General features: G+C 43.4%; 1 pseudogene; it reads left to right on the forward strand.

The window, feature by feature from the left end:
* The first annotated feature begins 14,655 nt into the window (after positions 1 to 14,655).
* Positions 14,656 to 15,968, forward strand: part of LOC137799414 (natterin-3-like) — a 9,402-nt pseudogene continuing 8,089 nt past the window's right edge.

Raw genomic sequence — 15,968 nt, forward strand, 5'->3', positions numbered from 1 at the left:
ATTACAGAGCTGCTTTCATTCCCATGGCAGATCTTAAGCAGCTATAAGAGCCCCGGCAGCTCTAAGTAGGACCCTGTTAAAGTGGCCTGCTGGTAATGCAGTCAGTGTACAGTGGGACCAAATCTCTTCATCTCCATCTCACACACACACACGCACACACACACACACACACACACACACACACACACACACACACACACACACACACACACACACACACGCACACACACACAACAGGCAGCCATTTGTTGTTGAGGCTGTAGCCGGTGCTCTTGGGTAACATCTTTATCCTTCCAGCTCAATCTGGCCTGCATCTGCCGGGTGGGAATTACACTGATCTACTGTGACACGGCCCCCTCTCCGCCCGCTGCACCACCCACCCCACCCTGCTATCATAGCTTAAAATGCACTACTTAGTGGCGACAGAAAAGTCACTTCCATGCTGAATCACAAAATACAATCAAATGAACTTTAACAATACCCATGAGGGTATTGTTAAAGTTCAATATTAATAATATGATATAATAATTAAAACAAAAGGATGTTTTATTCATTTCAGGGGGTTTATTGCCCAATTTCACACTTACGTCCATCTGTCATATTCACATGACTATAGCTAGCTAGCTAGAAAGTCGTTATAGCTAGCTATGAAAAATTGATTAGCTAGCTAGCGCACCAGCGCTTCCCGCGGCTAACTGAAGGTCCAGCTGCCGCCTGCTTTCTCCGCGGTGAAGTTGTCTCCTAGCGGCGGCGGTCGCAGAGGGACTGTAGGGGGCGCTAGCTAGCTAGCTAGCTAGCTATTTCTTGTATAAATAAAGAAATGCAAATAGTAACAACGTCACATAATCATGAATAAAACTGACTGTACAATAAGCTGCGGCGGCAATTGTCAATATGTCTTTGAGCCGTCTGAAGTACATATATACATATAACATATTAACCCACAAAAAACAGTCACAGCTCGTGCGCTGCGGCCGGCAGCGGCAGCACAGTCGCAGCTATTAGTCAGCAGTCGTAGCGACTAAAGCGAGTGAAATGTCTCTTTCTCAGCCAGCAGGTTGTTGTTCCGATGCCGGCGTTCATCTTTGGCTCCGCTGATCTCTAAAAAGGGGATTGGGGTTACTTTTGAGGAGCTTTTCCTCGCGGCTCGCTATGAGCCGGGGGGATAAAGTACATCCACACTTTCTCTCTCTCGTCTCAGGCTGCTAATCCACCGGCGGCGGCGGCGGCCATTTAGCAGCAGCACAGGACCTCTCAACCTGAAGAGCAGCACGCTGCGAGGCAACAGAGGGGCGGGGGGGTAATAGTTGAACAGCTGCTTATGGAACAAGACTCTGCACACACATGTAGCCACACACACACACACACACACACACACACACACACACCACCCCCATATGGCAAAGGGGCCAGATGACAAAACCTCAGCGAGGGTCACAGTGGGCACCGACTGATCTGCTTTCAGGGGTCCACTCACCAACGGATTAAGATCACACTGTGTGTGTTATTGTTTTTTTATGAGAGTGTTGCTTTTTTGTGTGTGTTTGTTTGTCGCGGCGTGTGAAACGTAAAAAAAGAAAGGGGAATTTATTAGTTTTATGAAGGCCAATAAATACAGAAATCCTGAATGAAAAAAAAGCAGAATTTGTATGTTATTCTGTTGCTATTAAGAGTGCATGATGTGGATTATAGAGGTAGTATCAGGAGTGGTAGGTAGTATCAGTAGGTAGTATCAGTAGTAGTTGGTAGTATCAGGAGTGGTAGGTAGTATCAGTAAGTAGTATCAGGAGTAGTTGGTAGTATCAGGAGTGGTAGGTAGTATCAGTAGGTAGTATCAGGAGTAGTTGGTAGTATCAGTAGGTAGTATCAGTAGTAGTTGGTAGTATCAGTAGTGGTAGGTAGTATCAGTAGGTAGTATCAGGAGTAGTTGGTAGTATCAGGAGTGGTAGGTAGTATCAGTAGTAGTTGGTAGTATCAGGAGTGGTAGGTAGTATCAGTAGGTAGTATCAGGAGTAGTTGGTAGTATTAATTGTGTCACACTGTTGAAGTGGAGAGCGAATGGCAGTTATCGGCAGTAATACTTGACATTTATATAGTGAATGTAAATCACTTTTAATTTACATGTTTCATGTTCAGCCGGAGCGCCGCAGCGTTGCCTCTGTCTTCTGGTTATGATTCATTTTTACATCTGACCTGACAATTCTTTTTTAAAGGTCTTAGGCTGAAAGTATAAGGTCATGCAGCAACATTCTCTTAAACGTGTCTTATATTTTCTCTTAATTTGCTTTAAAATAAAGAAGAGAGCAGCTGGAGGATGAATGGGATTTGCCAGAGCTTCAGTTCAGTGTGTAACCATCACAAGTACTCCAAAGTACACCACTATCTACATTTGATTGTATGATTTTCTGTTCTTTGAACCTCAGAAAACAAGATGTTTCTTTTCCCATGTCGGTTGGAGTGCTCTCGACCACGACATGTGCTCGCGACCTCAGAGTAGAGGAAGAAAATGAGGGGAAAAAATCAACAAAATGAGAACACAATCGCTGCGTGAATCCCACAGACAGTGCGACACGACTGGAGACGTTCTCGTTACAATGACTTCCTGCCACGCCGCCGCTCGCTGCCGCTGTGCGTCATCACGTGGTCGCGGCGTCGCTGCCGCTCCTTCGCGTACGGACTCGTCACCGAACACCATGAGAACACTGAGATCCCCGTTCACCCCGCTGTGAGCCTGAGGTCATCCATGGAGATCTCCAACGAGCTCCTCAGATTAACAACCCCCGTCAGTGTTGACCAGATCCTTGGATTTATGGGATGGGAAGGTATAGAGACGTCGCCCGAGGGGGCCGAGGAGGCCGAGCAGGGCGAGCAGGGTGAGCTGCCATTACTGTGAAGTCGATCTTGCACAGAGATTACTTCTTGGACGAAGACCAGCGACCGGCGGCGGCGATGCGTCCCGCCGCCGGTCGCTTGTGACGGGCAGATCTTCTCCTGCGATTATTCAGCGCCTGTTGGCCGCCGGAGCGGCCGGACGGACGAGGCTGCAGCATCCTGATCATATCTGCACACACACCATCCCCTCCGGAGACGCGGGGCTGCCGCCCTTATGTTGCTGTTAATCTCATTTATAGTCGAGCGGCGGATATTTTGTCAATCTGCGGTTCTGTTAAATGCGTTCACGTTCATGCCGGAGCTGCAGCCGCCTCACAGGAAGCAACTTTCATTTCATTGGGGGTTTTTCACGGCGTATGAAGGGAACTCTATGGAAGCCCATTCCCGCCACACACACAAAAAAATTATGACCAAAAAAAAAAAAAAAAAAAAATTTTGATAAAAAAAAAGAATTGAAAAAATTAGGACCTTAAAAAAAAAAAAAAATTGGACCAAAAAAAAAAATTTTGTTGACGAAAATAAAAAAAACATCTAAGCAATACGTTATTTCATCACTTTGGTTTTACAATACCTTCATTTAAATGTAAACAACAAAACAAGTACAAGTCACATAATAGTCCAATCTTGTTTCAAGTCACGTATTCTTTTAATTTAACATTGCAAACACTGTTTTATATTCAAGTGCTCTTTCTATTTACCAACAGATAGCTTAGCATTGTCAACCACCCGTAAGCCTGTTGATGGTTACTTTAAAGTAAATAATTCATTTAATATGTGTGGACTTTGCATTTTACTCAGGTCTTAAAAATGATCAGTGGAAGGACAACAATGTACTATGTGTGTACAAATACTAGCTACAATTATATTTAGGCTGTAACTGTAATTTTGACATTTGTAGTCAGTAGTCAACTTTTCATTTCTTTCCTGGAATGAAACAGGAAACGTTTTTTTTCGTTGCCAAAAAAAAAACTGACGACGAAAAAAACGACGTTGACGAAAAAAAAAAATTGATTTTTTTTGGTCTTAATTTTTTTTTGTCCTTTTTTTTATTATTTTCTTTTGGTCCAATTTTTTTTTTTTTTTGGGTCCAATTTTTTTTTTGTCCTATTTTTTTGTGTGTGTGGCGGAAATGGACTTCCATAAACTCCAACGGAAAATTGAGAGCTTAAAAATTCAGCGAGAAAAAAACTAGATTACATTGAATGATTCAGATTCTCTAGCTGAAGGAAAGATTGTGTTCAGGATTCTTTTTTATTTTAAAGATAATCATAACTCGTGCAGTCAGACTGCAGCTTCCTGCGTGAAGCCACTGAACAAATCATGAGGTGCAGAACAATCCAATATGTTTGTAATTCCTCGGGGCATCAGCCCGGGAACGTCGGGGACATGTCATGCCTTTAGAGTCGTTTTACTGGAAGGAAATAAACATCGATTGATTGATTGATTCTCATGAAGAACTATGACTTAAGTCTAACTTCCTGTGGTCGAGGCAATAAGGATTTGCCCAAATCACTCAAACCGTATTTCACAACCTTCTCCCATGTCGTCCTTTATTAAAAATGTGTGACTTTCAAATCTAACACTAATACTAGGACCTCTCCCATTGGACAGTCACTCCTCACAGCCCAGTACGGGAATAGGCCCCGCCCACTGAGGGTGGAGGTGCAGCCCGAGGTTGTGACACCTGCAATGACCTCGTCGTGTTTTAAAACCGGGTCACAAAGCCATATTACACCCAACCTGCAGGACACGGGATCGGATCTTGCACAACTTACTGTCCTGTGTTCCAGGACGTGAGAGTTCCCGATGTTTGCGGCGTGACAGAACAAGTTAGAGAACCACCGGGTCGAGGCGGCGTTGGGCACTAGAAGAAAGGTAAAGGTCATGGCGATCACTCGACTCTGCAGCGAGCTCACACTGAAGATCTAAAAAAGACTCCTGAATAACTTGTGAAATGCATTTATTATACATGCGATATGGTGTGAAACACGCACCCCCCCCCCCCTCTCGTCAGAATGGAAAACTTGATTGGCCGGCCACAACTTCTCTATCGGCGCAGCGCTGCAGCGTCTGCCGGTCGGATCAATAATCACATCCACCCAGCTGGAAAATGCACTCATGTCATATTCAGACAGGGCTCCAGACGGCCTGGACTAACTTGTCATTTCAAGTTAATCGTAATCTGAAATTCACAGACACTGGCTGCTGCACAATTATCCACATGGTGAACGGTGAACTTTTGTCCTGTCAGCGTTTGGTCTTTGTTCAGGTCAGGGTCAGTGCAGCTGCATTAACAAGCAAATACATGAATGGGGGGAATGGAAGAAAAATGAAATTCTGCCTCTATTGTCTGAGCTGGAGGCCGAAATCTCACACATCAAAATAATACATGAGCCGCTAAAAGGAAGGGGAACATGAGCTGCATGCATCTTGTGGGTGAACATTTATTTGAAAGGACTCACACTGAGTTACAGGACGCCATCTTTGTCTTGAGCAACCGAAACGTGTTCTGTTGTTGTTTTGTGCTCAGGTTTTTGGTAAATTTCCAATCAAATTTAGGCGTGTCCTATTGGAGGTGGGCGTGTCTTATTGGAGGTGGGCGTGTCCTATTGAAGATGGGTGTGTCTTATTAGAGGTGGGCGTGTCTCTCTGCTCCAATCCCTGTTTTTTTTCAATCTTCTGGTGTTCGGGTGATTTTCACCCAACGTTAGTGATCGAGGGTGAAAACATTTGGATGTGTTTCAACATTGAAAGACACTTTTCCTTCACAGGACAAGACTCACATCCAGGAACATGAACAAATAACAAGTTCATCGCTCCTTTATTTATATTTTTAACCATTTTTTATGAACGATTCCCTAATTTTACACCCAATTTTCAGCCTTATTTCCCCTGTGATACCTGTTTATCGTTTTATGAGACGTTCTACAGGGTTGAATGAACAAAGAGTACTTCAACTTGCCTTTTATTGTTGTATTTTATTATAGTTTGATGAGAAATATATTTTATCAGGTGAAATACAGCCGAGGTTAGTGATGGTGTTACTATGTGTAACGTCAGTGCTCGAGGGTTAAAATGTCTCACAGTTTCTTCTGACCACACTGAGGCCTCTGGGTATTTGTGTCTTCGTCGTTTCCCTCGTCCACCTTTCGAATGTTCCTCCACGTTAATTATCAAAAATCAATCCGGTGGCTCTGCAGAAGAAAAAGCCTTTGCTTTCAATGCGACCACTCTTCATCTGGCAGCAGCAGCTCGTCTGGAGCGACGGCACAGAGAAGAACCAAGAAGTGTGCCGTCAAAGTGACATCCAGTAAATCACTGTTGACCTTTATGTTTAACTGTGTTTTAGCTGAAGCTTTTAGCAAGGTGCTACAGTCCAAGGAGTGCAGTCCTGATTGATGCCATTACTGAAACAGTCGGTACGCAGACTTTCAGAGCGCTGCTCTGGAGACAATGCTGAAAGCTTCTGGACGCGCTCCAACCCGCGTATTGATGTGAGGAAAATGAAAGCTCACAAATTAGTGTTTAATTTGCCTTAAAGGGCCATGCCTGCATTTCTCCTCAAGGTGTGGGTTAATGCTTTATATAGAATACACGTGTGTGTGTGTGTGTGTGTGTATATATATATATATATATATATATATATATATATATATATATATATATATATATATATATATATATATATATATTTTGTATAGTTGTTGCATTGCTTCTAATTATATATTAATTATATAATATATATATATATATATATATACTTTGTGTGCTTTGACCGCACAAATCAATGTTCTCCCCACTATCGTAATATATATATATATATATGTATATATATATATGTATATATATATATATATATATATACATATATATATATATGTATATATATATATATATATGTATATATATATATATATACATATATATATATATATATATATATATGTATATATATATATATATGTATATATATATATATATATATATATATGTATATATATATATATATATATATATATATATATATATATATATATATATATTTATATATATATATATCTTCATCAAAATAATGTTTAAAACATATTGTATGAAACGGTAGTAGCCATATACAGGATATATACCAATACCTGTCTCTACGATGACTGGTGTGTGTGTGTGTGTGTGTGTGTGTGTGTGTGTGTGTGTGTGTGTGTGTGTGTGTGTGTGTGTGTGTGTGTGTGTGCCCACGGTGATGAACATTTACATATAAGTCCATAAATAGTGTGTGAGGATGAAATAAACAGTGTTACTGTCGACATGGAGGGAAGTGTCAGAGTATTCTCAGCACCACGGGGAACATGTTGTGTTGCACATGACTTGTGTTGTTTTCTTGCTGTTCATCACCGTTGTTACACACGAGGCTCGAGCGCTACTCTTTGGCCTGGTGGAGAAGCAGCCGGGCTCACCATGTCGCCTGTTGGATGAACGTGTGGTTGGACTCTACTCTCTCTCTCCTCCAGCACCTCTTCTGTCCATGAAGAAACCTGTGTGCATGAATGTGAGCCAGTGTGTGTGTGTGTGTGTGTGTGTGTGTGTGTGTGTGTGTGTGTGTGTGTGTACACAATTCCCCTTCATTACCCCAGAAGCTGCTGCAGGGAGGAATCATCTCATCCTTTCCCAACATGCAGGAGGACATTCAAAAGAGAGATGCCTCCAAGGGATATGTTTGAAATCCACTCAAACACACTGCGATACATTAGGCGATAAACATGTGGCAACCATCTCTGTTCCCTCACCTCAGTGCACCGGCTCTGTGGGACGCCCCCCACCCCCGCCCCCTGGCCGAGGCGTGGGGTGCTACTGCCCCCTGCTGGCGGCGGGTGGCGCCGCAGAAGGCAGCCTGACACTTGGTTTCCTCTCATCGCCCCGTTTATTGTATTAGTTTCCTCGCTGCAGCTCACCTGAAAGCTTCATCAGCAGCAGCACACGTCCAGGAAACACCGAACCCATCGGACCCATAACCAACGGAGCGCCCGGGCTCGCTAATGAGGAACGCAGCAGGAGGGTGTGTGTGTGTGTGTGTGTGTGTGTGTGTACATATGCATGCCTTTTGGGGATGCAATGTGTTTGAGGTGTTTTGTGATGTCACAGGAAACTTTTGGAAATTCTGACCTTTTCAAAATTTGAAGCAGTTCTCCGTCGAGTCCAAGTGGACGTTTGTTCCAAATTTAAAGAAGTTCTCCGTCGAGATGTTCGCGAGAGTCCAACGAACGTTTAAGTCACAGTGACCTTGATCCTCGACCTCCAAAGAGCGAGTCAGATCAAATCAAATGCTCCAGAGCATGCTGGGAGTTTGTTTTTTGAGAGAAGAGTGACTTTAATTTGGGATGGAGAGACGTCACACTGACGCTGCTCCTGCAGTGGTTCAGCAGAAAGAAACTGGACTAAAAGATCAACTGACGTTGAAGGTCACGAGGTCAAAGTCACCGTCGCCTCACGTTGTGATATCTCAGGAACATCTGGAATGGAAATGTCTTCAAACTTACCGCAAACGTCCACTTGGACTAACGGACGAACTGACTCGCTTTTCGGAGGTCGGGGCTCGAGGTCGCGTTGACGTCGGACTCCGGCGAACATCTCGACGGCGCCTCGAGAGAACTTCTTCAAATTTCGAACAAACGTCCACTTGGACTCGACGGAGAACTGCCTCAAATTTTGAAAAGGTGTGAATTTCCAGAATTTTCCTGTGACATCACAAAAGTAAGCGTTCATACAAAACTGGTTTCCACTGGTGACCCCGAGGAACATCCAGAAGCTCGTTTTAAACCTCTCACACGCTTATTAAAGGATTATCTTATCTTAAGGCTGTCAGCTGAGTTCATTCTCCAATTAATATTGTTAAACTGTGTAAATATAATGAATGAAAAACAAACAAGGTGTGTTTTGTCTTCTACTAGACCCTGTGTTAAAGGCCGACGTTTCTTCATTTTTGAATGAGGTTATAACCCTAAAACCTTCTGAACATTATACAATTGTTTGTTATAGTGACCTCCATATCATCCAAAACCAATGTGTGTCAAATGTTGATATTTCTTATATGTTTTTACACAGTGAAAAACAGCCTGAGGGTCAAATTGCCCCCAAAGAACACCGATGCGTACAAGATGTGTACAGGACATTGAAAACATGTCATCATGCTAGTTGTATGTTAACCCGTTGTATGTCCCCGCTACAGGAGGAAAAGTCATGAAAGATGAAGCAAGAAAAATGATGTCAATCATTTATTTAGAGATGATACACATTGAATGGGGTCAAATTGACCCCGAAGGGAACAGGAGGGTCAAGCCAAGACGCGTCACAGCCATCTGAGTTATCATAGTCTGTCATAAGGTTTGGGATTAATTCAGAATACTGTCTCAATCTAGATCTCAAAGTATTTTCTAAGACTTCCTGGCCAGATAACATTGATTGAGTCTATGATGGTCCCGGCTGCTGGACCCTTTAACCTCTGACACGCCCGTTCATCGGATGTTGGAGCCTGATATCGTCAAAGAGAGAGAGGCTGTTGAGGAGAGGGTGTGTTGTAGGGTTGTAGGGGTTTAGGGTTGTAGGGTTGTAGGGGTTTAGGGTTGTAGGGTTGTAGGGGTTTAGGGTTTAGGGTTGTAGGGTTTTAGGGTTTAGGGTTGTAGGGTTTAGGGTTGTAGGGTTGTAGGGGTTTAGGGTTGTAGGGGTTTAGGGTTGTAGGGTTGTAGGGGTTTAGGGTTGTAGGGTTGTAGGGGTTTAGGGTTGTAGGGGTTTAGGGTTGTAGGGTTGTAGGGGTTTAGGGTTGTAGGGTTGTAGGGGTTTAGGGTTGTAGGGTTGTAGGGGTTTAGGGTTGTAGGGGTTTAGGGTTTAGGGTTGTAGGGTTTAGGGTTGTAGGGTTGTAGGGTTGTAGGGGTTTAGGGTTGTAGGGTTGTAGGGGTTTAGGGTTGTAGGGTTGTAGGGGTTTAGGGTTGTAGGGTTGTAGGGGTTTAGGGTTGTAGGGGTTTAGGGTTTAGGGTTGTAGGGTTTAGGGTTGTAGGGTTGTAGGGGTTTAGGGTTGTAGGGTTGTAGGGGTTTAGGGTTGTAGGGTTGTAGGGGTTTAGGGTTGTAGGGTTGTAGGGGTTTAGGGTTGTAGAGGTTTAGGGTTTAGGGTTGTAGGGTTTAGGGTTGTAGGGGTTTAGGGTTGTAGGGTTTAGGGTTGTAGGGGTTTAGGGGTTTACGGTTGTAGGGTTTTAGGGTTTAGGGTTGTAGGGTTGTAGGGGTTTAGGGTTGTAGGGTTGTAGGGGTTTAGGGTTTAGGGTTGTAGGGTTTAGGGTTGTAGGGTTGTAGGGGTTTAGGGTTGTAGGGGTTTAGGGGTTTACGGTTGTAGGGTTTTAGGGTTTAGGGTTGTAGGGTTGTAGGGGTTTAGGGTTGTAGGGTTGTAGGGGTTTAGGGTTTAGGGTTGTAGGGTTTAGGGTTGTAGGGTTGTAGGGGTTTAGGGTTGTAGGGTTGTAGGGTTGTAGGGGTTTAGGGTTTAGGGTTGTAGGGTTTAGGGTTGTAGGGTTGTAGGGGTTTAGGGTTGTAGGGTTGTAGGGTTGTAGGGTTGTAGGGGTTTAGGGTTTAGGGTTGTAGGGTTTAGGGTTGTAGGGTTGTAGGGGTTTAGGGTTGTAGGGGTTTAGGGTTGTAGGGTTGTAGGGGTTGTAGGGTTGTAGGGGTTTAGGGTTGTAGGGGTTTAGGGTTTAGGGTTGTAGGGTTTAGGGTTGTAGGGTTGTAGGGGTTTAGGGTTGTAGGGTTGTAGGGGTTTAGGGTTGTAGGGGTTTAGGGTTGTAGGGGTTTAGGGTTGTAGGGGTTTAGGGTTGTAGGGTTTAGGGTTGTAGGGTTGTAGGGGTTTAGGGTTGTAGGGGTTTAGGGTTGTAGGGTTTAGGGTTGTAGGGTTTAGGGTTGTAGGGGTTTAGGGGTTTACGGTTGTAGGGTTTTAGGGTTTAGGGTTGTAGGGTTGTAGGGGTTGTAGGGTTTAGGGTTGTAGGGGTTTAGGGTTGTAGGGTTTTAGGGGTTTAGGGTTGTAGGGGTTTAGGGTTGTAGGGTTGTAGGGTTGTAGGGTTTAGGGTTGTAGGGTTTTAGGGTTTAGGGTTTAGGGTTTTGGTGTTTTGGGTGGAGCGGCGCTCTGTGGCGGCTGACGTCTCCTTCTGAGGACGAGTCGTAACTCTCTGTGGAACTGTTTGATTCACTGGGCCTCCTCTCCAGCTCCCATTGATTTATTAATCACTCCACCAATGAACTAACGGATACTGACCTTTTCATAGTCCCTCAGCAGCCCCCCCCCCCCCCCCCAACCAGCTCTGAATCGATCATTTAATGGAACATCAAGGCCACACAGATTATTTGTCAGCGTTTTGTCATGCATGCTCCCGTATCCAGATGGGTCAATACATTGACCTTCCCTAAGAACAGTGTAAACAACAACAGACGGGACTGAATGCCATTATTAACCTCTGTCCTCACATTTAAAAGCTATTTAGAGTGGAGGCTAATGAGGACGAGCCGGCTGGGAGGGGCTCCGCTGCTGCGACGCCACCGAGAAGACTTGTTTGTTTTGCTGATGAGATCATGGACATACGACTTTTTTATTTATTTACAGAAACACTGTTTTGTGCAGGTTCCATCTTTAGTCCCTCTATTTTAAAAAAGTACCCTAAAGCTCTGTATTGGGGCCACTGCTTTTCCCATTGTATAGGTTATATATATATATATATATATATATATATATATATATATATATATATATATATATGTATATATATATATATATATATATATATATATAATATTAATACTAATATATAATATAATATTAATATTATATTGTATCGAGGTGGAAAAACCCAACTCAAATCAAGTGAAGATATATATATACATACATATATATATGTATGTATATATATATATATATATATATATATATATATATATATATATATACTTATATACATATATATGTATATATATATATATAATTCACATAGTTGTGTTTGTGCATTTGCCATTTCTGCTCTATGAATAAAGCTTTTACTTATATATATATTTTTACTTATATATACTATATATACGTGTATATATATATACGTGTATATATATATATACACGTGTATATATATATACGTGTATATGTATATACACGTGTATATATATATATATATATATATATATATATATATATATATATATATATATACATACGTGTATATATATATATACACGTGTATATATATATATATATATATATACATGTATATATATATATATATATATATATATATATATACATGTATATATATATATATATATATATATATACATGTATATATATATATATATATATATATATACATGTATATATATATATATATATATATATATACATGTATATATATATATATATATATATATATATATATATATATATATATATATATATATATATATACATATATATATATATAGTTTTTGGTCCATAATGTTAATATTGTGTATCATTCATATGGAGAAATGATCCTACATGGTTAGTTTCCAATGACATCGTTCTTCCAGAAATATCAAAAATATTAGCAACGACTCCACCTGTATCAATATCTTCATAGATTTGCATTCATGCTTCAGTTGAGCGTGTGCAACACCTCTTCCCTCTCGTATGAATATAACATATTCAGCGCTCAACATGACAGCGTAAAGGAAATGCTCCTCGTGGAGGTGAAGCAGGTCCAGAGAGTCCTGAAGGAAGCGAGTGGAAACAGGCCAGCTGGAGCTGACTGAGCAGCACAATGGCTGCTGTGAGGCTGGAGGTTGCAGTATTGTCCCCCTGATTACTGCAGGCATGAACTCAACTGGATGCACAAGAAAAAGAGAAAGAGGAGGGGGGGGGGGGACAACAATGTGGCTGCATCCTCGTCCGGGCCGAGCCGGCCCTGCGAGCCGGGCCAGTGGGAGACAGCATTGGCTCTCTCAATGGATGTCAGTCACTGCTCCGCTAATGGCGGATGACATGGAACATAATGCACCAACTAGATCCGGGCCGGCAGGAGTAATGGCTCATAAATTCAGCCGCCCTGGAGCAGGAATCTGTCAAAACCCAGCAGTGCATTGTGGGTTAATGCTCTTCATACACCTCCCCTTCACCCAGCAGTCACTGCAGTGTGCCAATCAGCTTGTGTGTGTGTGTGTGTGTGTGTGTGTGCACGCCGCCCCTCCTCCCCCTCCCTCCATCCCTCTCTCTCTCTCTTTCTCGCTCTCACTGCTGCTGCCACTCTCCATGCAGCCAGACGAACTGAAAAAACATTTTCTCTTTAATTAATCAGGCCAGCGCCGCGCGGCGGCGGCGGCGGTCGGGGTCGCGTGGAGCTTGAGCTCCGATCAATGGCGGCGAGGTCAAAAGCTCCGAGACTGTCAATATTGTTCTACACCGCCACACATATATATATATATATATAAAAAAAGGAAAGTCCCGGAGGCTCCGGCTGCCCCACATGAAGCGCCCCGAGGACGCGGGGCGGCCCCCAAAAGAAAAAGAGCCTCCGACTCTGCAGCCGCCGCCGCCGCGCCTCTTTTGTTACCCGGCGCTCGGGTGCAGAGGAGCGGGGCCGCGACCCCGCAGCCGGGTCAGGACGGCCTGTGGCGAGCCTTTCAGCATGCACGCCGCGGCACGCTCCATTCCACACAAAGTCACACACACACACACACACACACACACATTTTTGAGGAGTGAAAACAGGCATCTTTTGGAGACTTTTGTTTTCCTGAAATATATTATTATTATTATTATTATTATTATTATTATTATTGTTATTATTATTATTATTATTATTATTATTATTATTAAAAGGAGGTACCACGGGTTGGTCAGGACTTTGCAGGTGGGACTCGAACCCCCGACGCGTCCGTTCACATCAAACTGATGGTCTTGGCGCAGATGAAGGGCAGCGTGTGGTTGCAGTCGTCGATCCACCGCTTCATATCTGAAAGGCAGAAGATGAGCAGAACGTTGTGGGCTTCAACCCCGAAACGTTTGTTTGAGAGCGCAGTTTTTTTATGAGAGCGCAATTTTTTATGAGAGCGCAATTTTTTTTTTAACGCAGTTTTTTTTTGAGAGCACTGGATTTTTTTAGAGCACATTTTGTTTGTGAGCGCAAATTTTTTTTGGGAGCGAATTTTTTTTTTAGAGCGCTTTTTGTTGACCGCAATTTTCTTGGGAGCATTTTTTTTTTTGGAGAGCGCAATTTCATGAAAAGGTTATTGTGTGTGTGTGTGTGTGCGTGTGTGTGTGTGCGTGTGCGTGTGTCTGCGGCAGGAAGTCGCCGTTCTTGGTGTTGACAGCTGGAGGTTTCTGTAGCGCCTCCCAGAGGGGAGGAGGGCAGACAGTCCATGGTTGGGTGAGTGGGGCCCTGACCATCCCAGCATGCCCCAATCTCAGCATGTTTAGGCGTAAAGCTTATAACTTTTCCATTTTTTAACCGAACGACACAGTTTTTCAACTAAAGTCCGCGGTAACAGGCCGAGGCTTTGTGTCATTGTGGTTTTCATTGACGAGCTGGCTGCTACGCATCAGTCACTTCCACAAAAAGTATGAATAAGTCACAAAACACGCAACTCTTTTCCCATTTGGACTTGATATTACTTTCACGCAGCATGAATCACCGTTGTATAATGTGTTTGGTCGTTGGCATAAGCTGCTATTACCATTCAGTTCTTATTTCATCTATTTGCTCGCTTGTCAGTCCAATTCCCAAAATGCCAGCAATCACCGACGCGCAGCGCTTCGAGGACCGACAGATGCAAATGGATGAAATGGCTCGGACGGCTCCGTGGGCCACCCCGAGTGTGAACGGCGTTGCCATTATCTGAAGCTAATGAGGCAGATGCGGCCAGTGGAAACGATACAGTGGCTCGGCCGTTCAATTCCTGGGTATCAATCAGGGAACCACGCAGGCATGAAGCTAATGAAAGGAAGCTGTAATGACATGAGTCTTCTGACGACTGACTGTCTTATTTGCTTTCTAGCTGCAGCTGTGACACATATCTATGTCTAGTTTACGTCCAACTAGTAGGATTGCCAAAAACAACACGAGGAGCTAATAACTCCGAGACGTGTCGCCAGCAAAACCAATGTTTTCCAATGGTTACGAAGACGAAAGTGGTAAAAAGGCACCTCTTGCTTGAGTTGATGGGGTCTGGTGCTGGAAAATGTGCAATATTTAAACTTTTGCCAGCGTCTAAGAAGAGAGGAGCACACGGCAGCACCGTGGAAGAACAACGGTTTGGCTGGCAAAGCGTTTCTAGGCATGAGTCTCATCGGTATGAGTCGGCCCTCCATTTCTCAATTGTTCATTGATAAGCGTGAGCGTGGGGGGGAGGAGCAAATCAAATCGTGCAAAGAGGCGAGTTTTACTACTTGTCTTTGCTGTTTTAAGGCCAGTAGGTGTGGTCAGGCTCTTTGGGGCGTGTGAAAGGAAAAGGAGGAATTCACAGCTGCTGTCACAATAGTTTCATATCGCCGACAGAGACCCCAATTGTTGTTGTCAATCTTATTTAATTGCCACTGGTCCACAAGGCACATGGCCGCGCAGAGGCTCTTGTCTTGGTGTGACCGGGCCCTCGAGCATTATTTCAAACGTCTTTGCATTATTTCTTATAACATGTGTGGGGGGAAAGAGGTTGGAATGAAATGATGTGGCGACAAACCATGTGGTGTGACCTTGATGTTCAAACAAACAGCTAGTTTTTGGGGTCGAATAGTGGTTCACACCCGCCCTTCTGAATTGGCCTAAAGGCACAGTGGTTCCCAAATGGGGGTAAGTGCAGGCACTACAGGCGGTACCCCAGATTATTATTGTTTTTAAGCATAGCTGCAGGTTGAGTGGTGGTGGTTGAAAGTTTTTCTTCTGCTGAAAATAAGTCTCAGTCTCATCATTTGCACTGCTCCAAAAAAAGATCAGTATTTAAAAATAACGACCCAAATCGATCTTGAGCTCGGGCTTTCTTTTGGGCACCACTGTGGGACCAGGGGGCCCCAAACACACCGATCGATGCCCCAAGAGGTCAAG

The sequence above is a fragment of the Clinocottus analis genome, unplaced genomic scaffold (genome assembly GCF_023055335.1).
Source record: "Clinocottus analis isolate CAN_PGR_092001 unplaced genomic scaffold, fCliAna1.0.p SCAF_35, whole genome shotgun sequence".
In the NCBI taxonomy this organism is placed as follows: domain Eukaryota; kingdom Metazoa; phylum Chordata; class Actinopteri; order Perciformes; family Cottidae; genus Clinocottus; species Clinocottus analis.